The sequence below is a fragment of the Mobula hypostoma genome, chromosome 11 (genome assembly GCF_963921235.1).
Source record: "Mobula hypostoma chromosome 11, sMobHyp1.1, whole genome shotgun sequence".
Lineage (NCBI taxonomy): Eukaryota > Metazoa > Chordata > Chondrichthyes > Myliobatiformes > Myliobatidae > Mobula > Mobula hypostoma.
In genome coordinates, this window is record NC_086107.1 from 96022302 (window position 1) to 96031748 (window position 9447).

Here is a 9447-nt window from a genome sequence, read left to right on the forward strand (position 1 = left end):
GGGCACACGCGTTAGTGTAGTCTGGCTGCTGGGAATGCCCAGAGTGGGAGGGGCCATTCGGGATTCTGAGGGTGTGTGGACACCACACTCTGTGTGTGTGTGTGTGTGTGTGTGTGTGTGTGTGTGTGTGTGTGTGTGCATGTGTGTGTGTGCGCGCGTATGTGTGCGCGCACGCGTGTGACCTTTGAAAACTGACCCAAGAGGGCCATTAGTCTAGGAATATTCAACCTTCTACATTGTATTTATCATGGGAATGAATAAAATACATTCTGAGGGAAAGGTTACACCCAGCAGTGCAAGTCAGGTTGGCACCTAACAACATCTGACAACTGGTACCTTTCAGACCCGACCAGCACTGACACTGACTGCAAACACCCATAAACCTCTCAGCTCAGGACTGCATTTGGGAATGCAGAGCTTTGACCCATTGAATGTAAAGTATTCAACAGAAGCACCCTGAAGACATGCATGTCCTGTTTAAAAACCAGATGCCGGACAAATCTGTGGATAGTACAGCCCAGCAGTGCAGAACAGTATCATGGGCCGGTGACGTGGACTGGGGGAGAGGAGATAGCTCACAAAGTAGCTGCAGTGAGTGTTGTCCCTGCACAGTGAGGGCAGAGACTGTTAGAGTGAGTTTTTTTGGGTGGATGATTTATTACACTTAAGTGACTTTGGCCACCAGACTTCTATTTGACAAAGTACTGTGGATTGAGTCCACAACAATGCGCTTCCTAAAAAGGTGCGAATACCAGATGCTTCTGGCACCGTACTTTCACCTGATGCTGTAGTTTCGAAGACAGTATTATCTATACTTTATAAATATTAATTGTCTTCTATGTTAGCACGGAAATGCCAAATAAATGCATCGTGGATTTAACTTGCATTTCTAAAGGCTGTGGATACCAACCCAGACATGTTGGCGTCGGAAGGAAAGGATGGTGTGATATTTTGTATGTAGCTTCATTAGGAAGTATTGTCTATGCAGTGTCTATAACTTTTTAAGTAGTGATTGCCTTTGTGTTTAGCATATAAATATCAAGCCCACATTCAGCTAGCAGACCTTTCTACAGAAAGCATCTCCGTCCATATGATGCCTGCTGTACCTTGTGTTGAATAAAGAAGCTGCTTTGTATCTACCAGAAACTGTCTCTCCAGTGGTTTCATCCACGCTACAACAGAGACAACCAAATCTCAAGTACATGACATAGGTGTGAATGCAGGTCCCTGTTAATTTCTGAGTCTCCCCAAAAAGCAAAATTCAGCTTAGTTGCTGCAGCCTCTCTGGGTGCAAATGTTTTCCTGTGAGTACATGACCCTGTTGGACATGGGTGATACAAAATACTGCAAGTTCACTCCATTGGTTCATTGGTGAGATCGAATTCAGGGGAGCCTTGTGGCCTCAGTTTTTGCATGGACCAGGCCCTCATGCTGCAGGGTCGCCAGTCACAGCTACCCAGAGAAGGAGGCACTAGTCGCAGTGTGGGAGATTACAGAGGTGCGGTGGGGGCACTGGAATCTGTGCTGGGTTGGGGGCTAGTTCCTGCAGCCTGGCCCTCCCATCACCGCAGGTCTCCAGTGCTCGCTCCGTGGAAGACAAGCCGGATTGCCCTAATCTGCGGCTGACCCAATGCCAGATAAGGAACTGCTACATACCTGTTCCTGCAGAAACATGGCTTCAGGACAACAGCCCTTGCACCATCAATCTTCAAGTCACGACACTCAGGGACCTGTGCTAATATTATATTGTGACTGTATGTGCTACCGTAACTATATGTGCTGTTTGCTGTGTGTGACTGTATATACCGTGTTTTGGACCTTGACCCCGGAAGAATACTGTTTCATTTAGCTGTATACGTGTGTGGTTGAATGAGAATTAAACCTGAACTTAAACTTGAAAAATACTATCCCGAGAGTAGATATACAAAAGGAGACAGGGGCTGTCATATGCTCAGGAAATTGAGATTTAACATGGATGAGTTAGCACACAACCCATTCCTAAAACGTAGCCGGCATTGTTGCAGCCACCCTGATCAACAGGGACTGGAACCAGGACAGGATGTGTGGGTTACTCTGTCTACAGTTCTCAGTGTGGGCCAAACACAAAGACCGGGAGCTAAAAACCCGTTTACAAAAGAAACACCATTAAGCCTGATGCACTAGCAGCCAGTTACAGTTTAGCGAAGGAATTAAAACAGCAGAGGATACCAAGTGAGATTTCATGGAGTCAAGAAACCAGACAGATCATCTTGCCCTCAGTAAGCTCACATCACCACCTCAGTATCAGGAGCTGTGGTAGATTTCCAGCATACAGTACTGAGTAAAAGTCTTAGGTACATACATATTGCTAGGGTGCCTATGACTTTTGCACAGCCCTGTAGCAATTTTATCTATTGCATTGTAAAAAAAAACAACAAAATTAATGACATATGTGAGCGACGATAAACCTGATTCTGATATGGGTCTCTATTGTGGACTGAGAGTGGGAAGGGGGTCAGGGAGAGGGGAATCATAGTTGGGAAAAGAAAAGGGAGAGGGGAGGGAGCGGGGAGTATCAGAGAGACATTTTGTAATGAACAATAAACCAATTGTTTGGAACCAAATGACGTTGTCTTGTCTCAGAGCTGGGTGGGTCTGCACCCCACCACCGGCACTCCTTCTCTACCACCTGACCGCGCCCACCCCCCCGTGATCCTTTGCCCTCGCCATTCTCAACATCCTTTGCTCCCTCCAGATTTACAAACTCAGCCTCCAATCCACATTGACAAATACAGTACTGTGCAGAAGTCTTAAGCACCCTAGCTATATATATGTACCTAAGAATTTTGCATAGTACTGTACATGGCAATAGCAATCAATGCTGGAAAACTCCCACATTTCCCACATGTGTAGCAGCATTTTGAGGGGCTAAGTTTATCTCTTATACTAGCCCTCATCCCTAAATAAGCCCGTCTCTACAATGTCGGAGGGGAGTCACAGATCCAACTGTCTCTCACACAGCCTTTCTTTCTTTTCCTCCTTCTCCCTCTATATATCTTACTCTCTCTCTCTCTCTCTCTCTGTCTCTCTAACTTGACCTACTCCAACTCGTAGCAGTAGTACCAGTTGTGATCTAGCATAAGGCAAAGCTCTCCCCACCACACAAAGAAAGCGACCATTTTTATACCCTTTTAGATTTCTTCGAAGCCTAACAGAAGTATCAGCCCAGTTGTTTTCCATGCCTTGGTGGTAGCAGCTGCTCCCCCTTATCTTTTACGACCTGTAGCCCAGACACATAATTGAAGAAAACAGAGGCAATCGGTTTGTCAGGAGGAAAACATTATTTATTATCTGATCTCAGGGATTTGAACTGGCGAACATCTCCAGACCACCACAACATTCCACTGACACCATCTTGTCCTCGAACTTCCATTTTGTCTTGGCATGTAATGGAGGAATCACAATTAACCCTTTCCTTATAGGCTGTGATTTAACAGTGGAATTAAACATTTTTTAAAAATAACTACAACACACTTTGAATGCAAAATAGTACTGTTCTGGTTACTTCGGATGACTTGATTTGCCCACCAGAGACCGCGCTTAAAGTTCTATCAAACTCAGTTAATAATCTCAAATCTGAAGTCATCAGTGAGAATGACCAGCAAACCATGCTGTTGCTACAATAACTTATGGTGGTCATTAGATTGTGGGAGATCTGCCAGGCTGACCAACTCACGGTCAGACCACACACAGGTGAGCCCTACTTCCCCCTCTGACAATACAATCACCAATTCCCAGTCTGTATACATCCCGTTTAGCAGCACATGGTCTGTAGACTTCTTTACCTTGGCAACTCCAATACTTGTCTAGAGATGTGAGTGGGCAACCCTGTTTGACTCCAGACTTGATGTGGAAGCTATCTGTTTCAGTTAAAGTCACTGACTAGAAGGACTGGCTGGGATCTCAACAGTAGCAGTGGGAGCTGCTCGAGGATGACCAGTAGCTTCCTCAACAAGGGCAAGGCATACACATTGATAACCAGAGCGGAGCGTTACAGTACATTTCGTCTGCCTTGTGGAGATGCAAACCAACCACCTCCTTGCTCCCATCTCCGTAGCAGAATCCCCAGGCTGGAAGCGCGACAATCGTTCCCCATCCCCCACCCTAACCAAACAGACAAACCCTGGGGCCACCATCGCGACCAGCTCCAGTAGTTGTGGAGGTGTGGTGGCCTTCGCTCCTGTAAGAAAGTCACATCGGCATTGACCTTGGCCAGGTACTGTAAGACATCTCACAGATCTCTTTACACTGCACACATTTAATGATGCCTGTCTGAAATCAATGTCCATTATTTGTCCTTGAGGAACAGTTCATACGTGGTCACTCAGCCCGAGCAGTCATGCCCACGGCCTTCATGAGGATAATCCTCCCCCAGGGGAAGCGGTACCGGTGGTGTGACTGGGGGAGGGGGGACATTGCTCATTGGTTCTTCTACATCCTGCACTGGCCAACCAGCCCCCTCCACCTCCCTGAGCTGGGATGACCCAACCCAGATCATCAGAGCTGGGGGGGTGGGGGTAGTGGCTCCTGTGCTTCTCCCAGTCTCCCGGATCTGGGGGCCAGAGGCCACTGTACAACTCCGGATGCCGTGAAGCTGGAGATGACTGGGCACCCTGCTGCTCTCAGCCTCCTGGGCTGGGGTCTTCTGGCCTCTGTGCTGCCCCCAGTCTCCCAGAGCTCCTTTCCCAACTCTATTTTCCTTTTCTAGCTTTTCCTGCTCTGCGACGTGCTTCCCTTGGCTGGCTGCTGGTCTCCCGCACTTGCTTCGTCCTCTGGCGAAGATAGGCTGTCGTCGGCTGCTTGTTGCCCTGCTCTCCTTCTCTTCCCGTTCCTTTACTTTTCTTCAGTCTCTTGTCATGTTTCTTCCTCTTCACCCCCTGCCATTCTTCTTCTCCCTCTGCTCTCCCCTCCTCCTCGTCTTGTGGAGCGACCTGGAGATTTTGGGTGGGGAAGTGGGAGCTCGGGGTGGCTGGTCCTTCCTCAGTCACAGTCTCTGAACCAGTGCTGGGCATGGCCTCTGTGCTGGTGGTGGGTGTGTCGGCGTTTGCCTGAGCCTTTAGCAGTGCCAGCTCCTCCTCTGGTCACCTGTGCGTAGGTGCCCCCACGCCTCGGGCAGGCCCTGTACAGGTGGCCAGCCTGTCCGCAGAGGTTGCAGGACTTGGCCTGCGTGCAGTTCTTTGTCTGATGCCCCTCTGTCTTGCTATTCTTAAACATCATTGCCATGCACTGTGCCGCGATGTATCCCGCCTTGTGGTAGATCCGGGGTTGCCCAGCGTAGATCATTTAGCCGCGATTTTCTCCGATGGCGAAAACTGAGGGGGGGTGGATGACGCCGCCGTCGGAGTCCACACTCAGCTTCACCTTGACCTGCCGCTTGCTGGTCCAGATTCCCAGTCCGTCCTTCACGTCTGCTGGAGTTCCTACGCTCTCCACATACCGAGCGAGGAATGTAAGGACATCTACCACTGGCACGTGCGGGTTGAACATGTGCACCGTGATTGTCCGTTCCTGCTGGGTAGCCGTGGCAAAGAGGGCCTGTGCTTTCAACAGCGACAGCGGCGCCTCTGTCCCCTTCAGCTGAAGTTGCTGGTACAGCTTCTGCCACCCTGCAACCTGCTGGAAGGTGACGTTAAAGAAGCCGGCGAAATCCTGCAGGCAGTAGATGTTCTCGGCCTTAAATCCGCAGCAGTCTATTAAGATCTTCCGGATGAAGGTCTCTCTGGTGAAGCCGGTGCCCCCGTTCTGCTCTCGCACTGTCAGCCTGACAGTTTTCCTGATTCCCGGACCTCAAGTCGATGCACGGGTAACTTTAGCCATCTTCGTTATCACCTCCGTCATCACTGGACAGGGGTGCTAGATTGGGAACCAATCCACATGAAGATCCGCCCCTGCGTCAGCGGGAAATCCTCTCCTCTGCCTTCTGATCACAGTGAGTCCACCTTGATACTGCACTTGATCTTAGCCAAAAAGCCGAGAAATGACAGCTTTACCTCTAGCTCTGAGCACTAGTCACATTCCAGGAAAAGGAAAGGTTCCTCTCTTGCACAAAGAAATTGACTCTTTTTATACCCTTAAAGACTATTTTCTATCTCATGCAACCTTTGGCCAAGACGAAGCAAATTAAAAATAGAGACAGCTGGAGTGAAAGGAGAAAAACATTCTTCACCAGTATCTAATCTTAATGATGTGTATTCAAAATAGAGACAAAACATTGGGCAATTAGAGGGGAAGATGGCCATCGCCACATTCCAAGCTAACATCGTTTGGTTTTACACATTTTAGCATGAACTGAAGAGGAATATAACTTAACCCTTTCCTTGTAAGACCAAAGGGAATTGTTCTGACATATGACAAAAGTGACAAAACAGACTTGTCCTGAAAACAAAAGATACTGTAGATGCTGGAAATTCAGAGCAACACACACAAAATGCTGGAGGAACTCAGCAGGTCAGGCAGCATCTATGGAAAAGAATAAACAGTCATGTATTGGGCCAAGACCCTTCAACAGGACCCAGTCCAGATGCCATCTGACCTGGCGAGTTCCTCCAGCATTTTGTGTGTGTTGATCTGTCCTGAACTGTATCTTAAAGGCAGGTTTACAGTTTTTAACAATGTGCTAATTCAGCAGATTGTTACTTAGTGCTTTATCTGGCCTCATCCTGAAGTTTTCCATTCACTGATTAACACAAACATTCATTGATTGCCTTCCCCTGTGTAGTTTCAGTGGGACAGAATCAGAATGTCCCACACCAAATGATTGGTTACTCCAGCACAAAGTATCAGTTGGGAGTTAATACGTGTACAGATTTTATTTCCTAAAAACTGGCTCTCATTTAGTTCATCCACAATTATGCAATCCATAATTTCATAACTCCTAAATAATCCCTAACAGTCTCAAAAAAACATGACCTTCACTGAGTTGGTGGTCAGCAACACTTGCCTGTGTGTGCGTGTCTGTGTGTGTGTGTGTGTGTGTGTGTGTGTGTGTGTGTGTGTGTGTGTGCATCCACCCCTGGGAACAACCTATAGATCACAGAGTCTCTGATACAAAGAACAGGGCTGAGCTGTCTGAACTCAACCTAGTGCGGTCTGGCTGTGCTCCATCTGTAAGGGGTGCTGAAGGCGTCACTCATCGTGGCATTTTTAACCATTTCCATCAGGAACCTGGAGGTTCCATCCATTCTGCTATTGGGACTAGTCGACTTTGCTATTGGTGACTAGTGGTGTTCCACAAGGGTCTGTGTTGTGACTGCTCTTTTTTACGTTATATGTCAATGACTTCGATGACAGAATTGATGGCTTTGTGGCCAAGTATGCAGATGATACAAATATAGATAGAGGGGCAGGTAGTTGTGAGAAAGTAGAGAGGCTACAGAAGGACAGGCAGTTTAGGAGAATGGGCAAAGAAGTTCCAGATGGAATGCAATGTCGGGTTGAGTCAGTGGTGGAGGCGGCAAATGCAATGTTACCATTCATTTTGAGAGGAGTAGAATATAAAAGCAAGGATGTAGTGCTGAGGCTTTATAGAGTATTGGTGAGGCCTCAATTGGAGTATTGTGAGCAGGTCTGGGCCCCTTGACTTAGAAAGGATGTGCTGAACTGGAAAGGGTTCAAAGGAGGTTCACAAAAATGATTCCAGGATTGAAAGGCTTGTCATATGAGGAGTGTTAGATGGCTCTGTCCCTCTACTCTCTGGAATTCAGAAGAATGAGGGGTGACATTGAATCCTATCAAATGTTGAAAGAGCTCAATAGAATGGATGTGGAGAGGATGTTTCCTATTGTGGGGGAGTCCAAAACCAGAGGACACAGCCCCATAATAGAGGGTGTCTTTTTAGAAGGAGATACAGAGGAATTTCTTTAGCCAGAGAGTGGTGAATCTGTGGAATTTGTTGCCAGAAGTAGCAGTGGAGGCCAAGTTGTTGGGTATATTTAAGGCAGAGGTTGATCGATTATTGATTAGTCAGGGCATGAAAGGCTATACAGAGGAGGACGGAGATTGGGGCTGAGAGGGAAGTGGCCCAATTCTGTTACTATATCTGCCAGCCACTTTGATGGTACAGTTGAAGTTACCAGCCAGAATGACTGACTGAGATGTCACCAGCAGCAGTGGAAGCTGCTGGAGGATGGCCAGTCGCTTGTTCCTCACAGTTGAGGCATAAGCTATTAATTAACCAGTGCGGAGTACTAAGGTACATTACTTATACCAGGAGGAGACACCTCTCCCAATCACGTCTTTGACGCCAATGATTGAAAAATTGACTGCCTGAAGCAGAATCCCCAGATCAGGAGTGTGACTGTCATTGCCCCCTGACCACACAGACAAACTGTGGGACCACCATCGTGACCACCTCTGGTAGTTGAAGAGGTATGGTAGCCTGTACTCCTGTAAGGATATCGTGACAACCTTGAACTTGGCAAGGCATTGACATTCTTCACACTGTGCATGGCCAATGGAGGAACTGTGTCTTGGAATTAGAATTCTAGTTCACCATCCCTCATGCCTGCAGCCTTGGTGAACTGCTTTACTGCTTGTGGGTGCAGATACTGAGTATGGTCCTCCCCTGAACAGGATGGGTCAACACTTGTGTTGTCTCTGGGGGGAGGTTGGTCTCCACTTCTGCTTCTGATATCTTGCTCTGGTTGATCAACCCCCTCCCCCGCTCTGAGCTGGGGTGCGCCATCTGTTAGTCTGTTCTGCTCGCGGTCTCCTGGAGTGGGGTGATCTGCTCCTGTGCTGCCCTCAGTCTCCCGGGGATAAGAGGAGGCCAGCAGAATTTGTTCCTCACCCATTTGTGCCTGTTGGCTCTCTTTCTCTCTGCCTTCTCCTTTCTGCACTTCCTCTGCCTGTGTTATCAGTTTCCCACAGTTGCTTCACCCTCTGACGATGAGAGGTTGTTGGCACCTTTCTGCTGCCCTGCCCTTCTCTTCCCATTCCTTTTACTCCGAGCAGTCTGTTGTCTCTCTGGGAATTCTTCTTTTCACCACCGGCCATTCGTTCTCTTGCTCATCTGCTTTCCCCTCCTCCACTTGGGGAAGGCCTGGAGTCTCAAAGCTGAGGGCTGGGAGCTCGAGGCAGTCGGCCTTTCCCCAGTTCAGTCTCGGCTAAGGCCGCTGTGCTGCTAGTGGGGGTGTCACCATTTCTCTGGGGGTTCTCAGTTCCGGCTCCCCCTCTAGTTGCTTGTGTGTAGATGCTGGCATGTTTCGGCCAGACCGTAGAGAGGTGGCCTGCCTCTCCACACAGGTTTTGCTTCCCCTGCAGTCCTTTGTCCTGTGGCCTTCCTGTTCTGTAGTTCTTGCAGGTTGCCGCACTGCACTGGGCCGTGACACGTCCAGACGAGTTGCAGTTACAGCACAGCCTGGGTTGACCGACATGAGGCAAGTAACTGTCGTTCCCTCTGACAGTGAA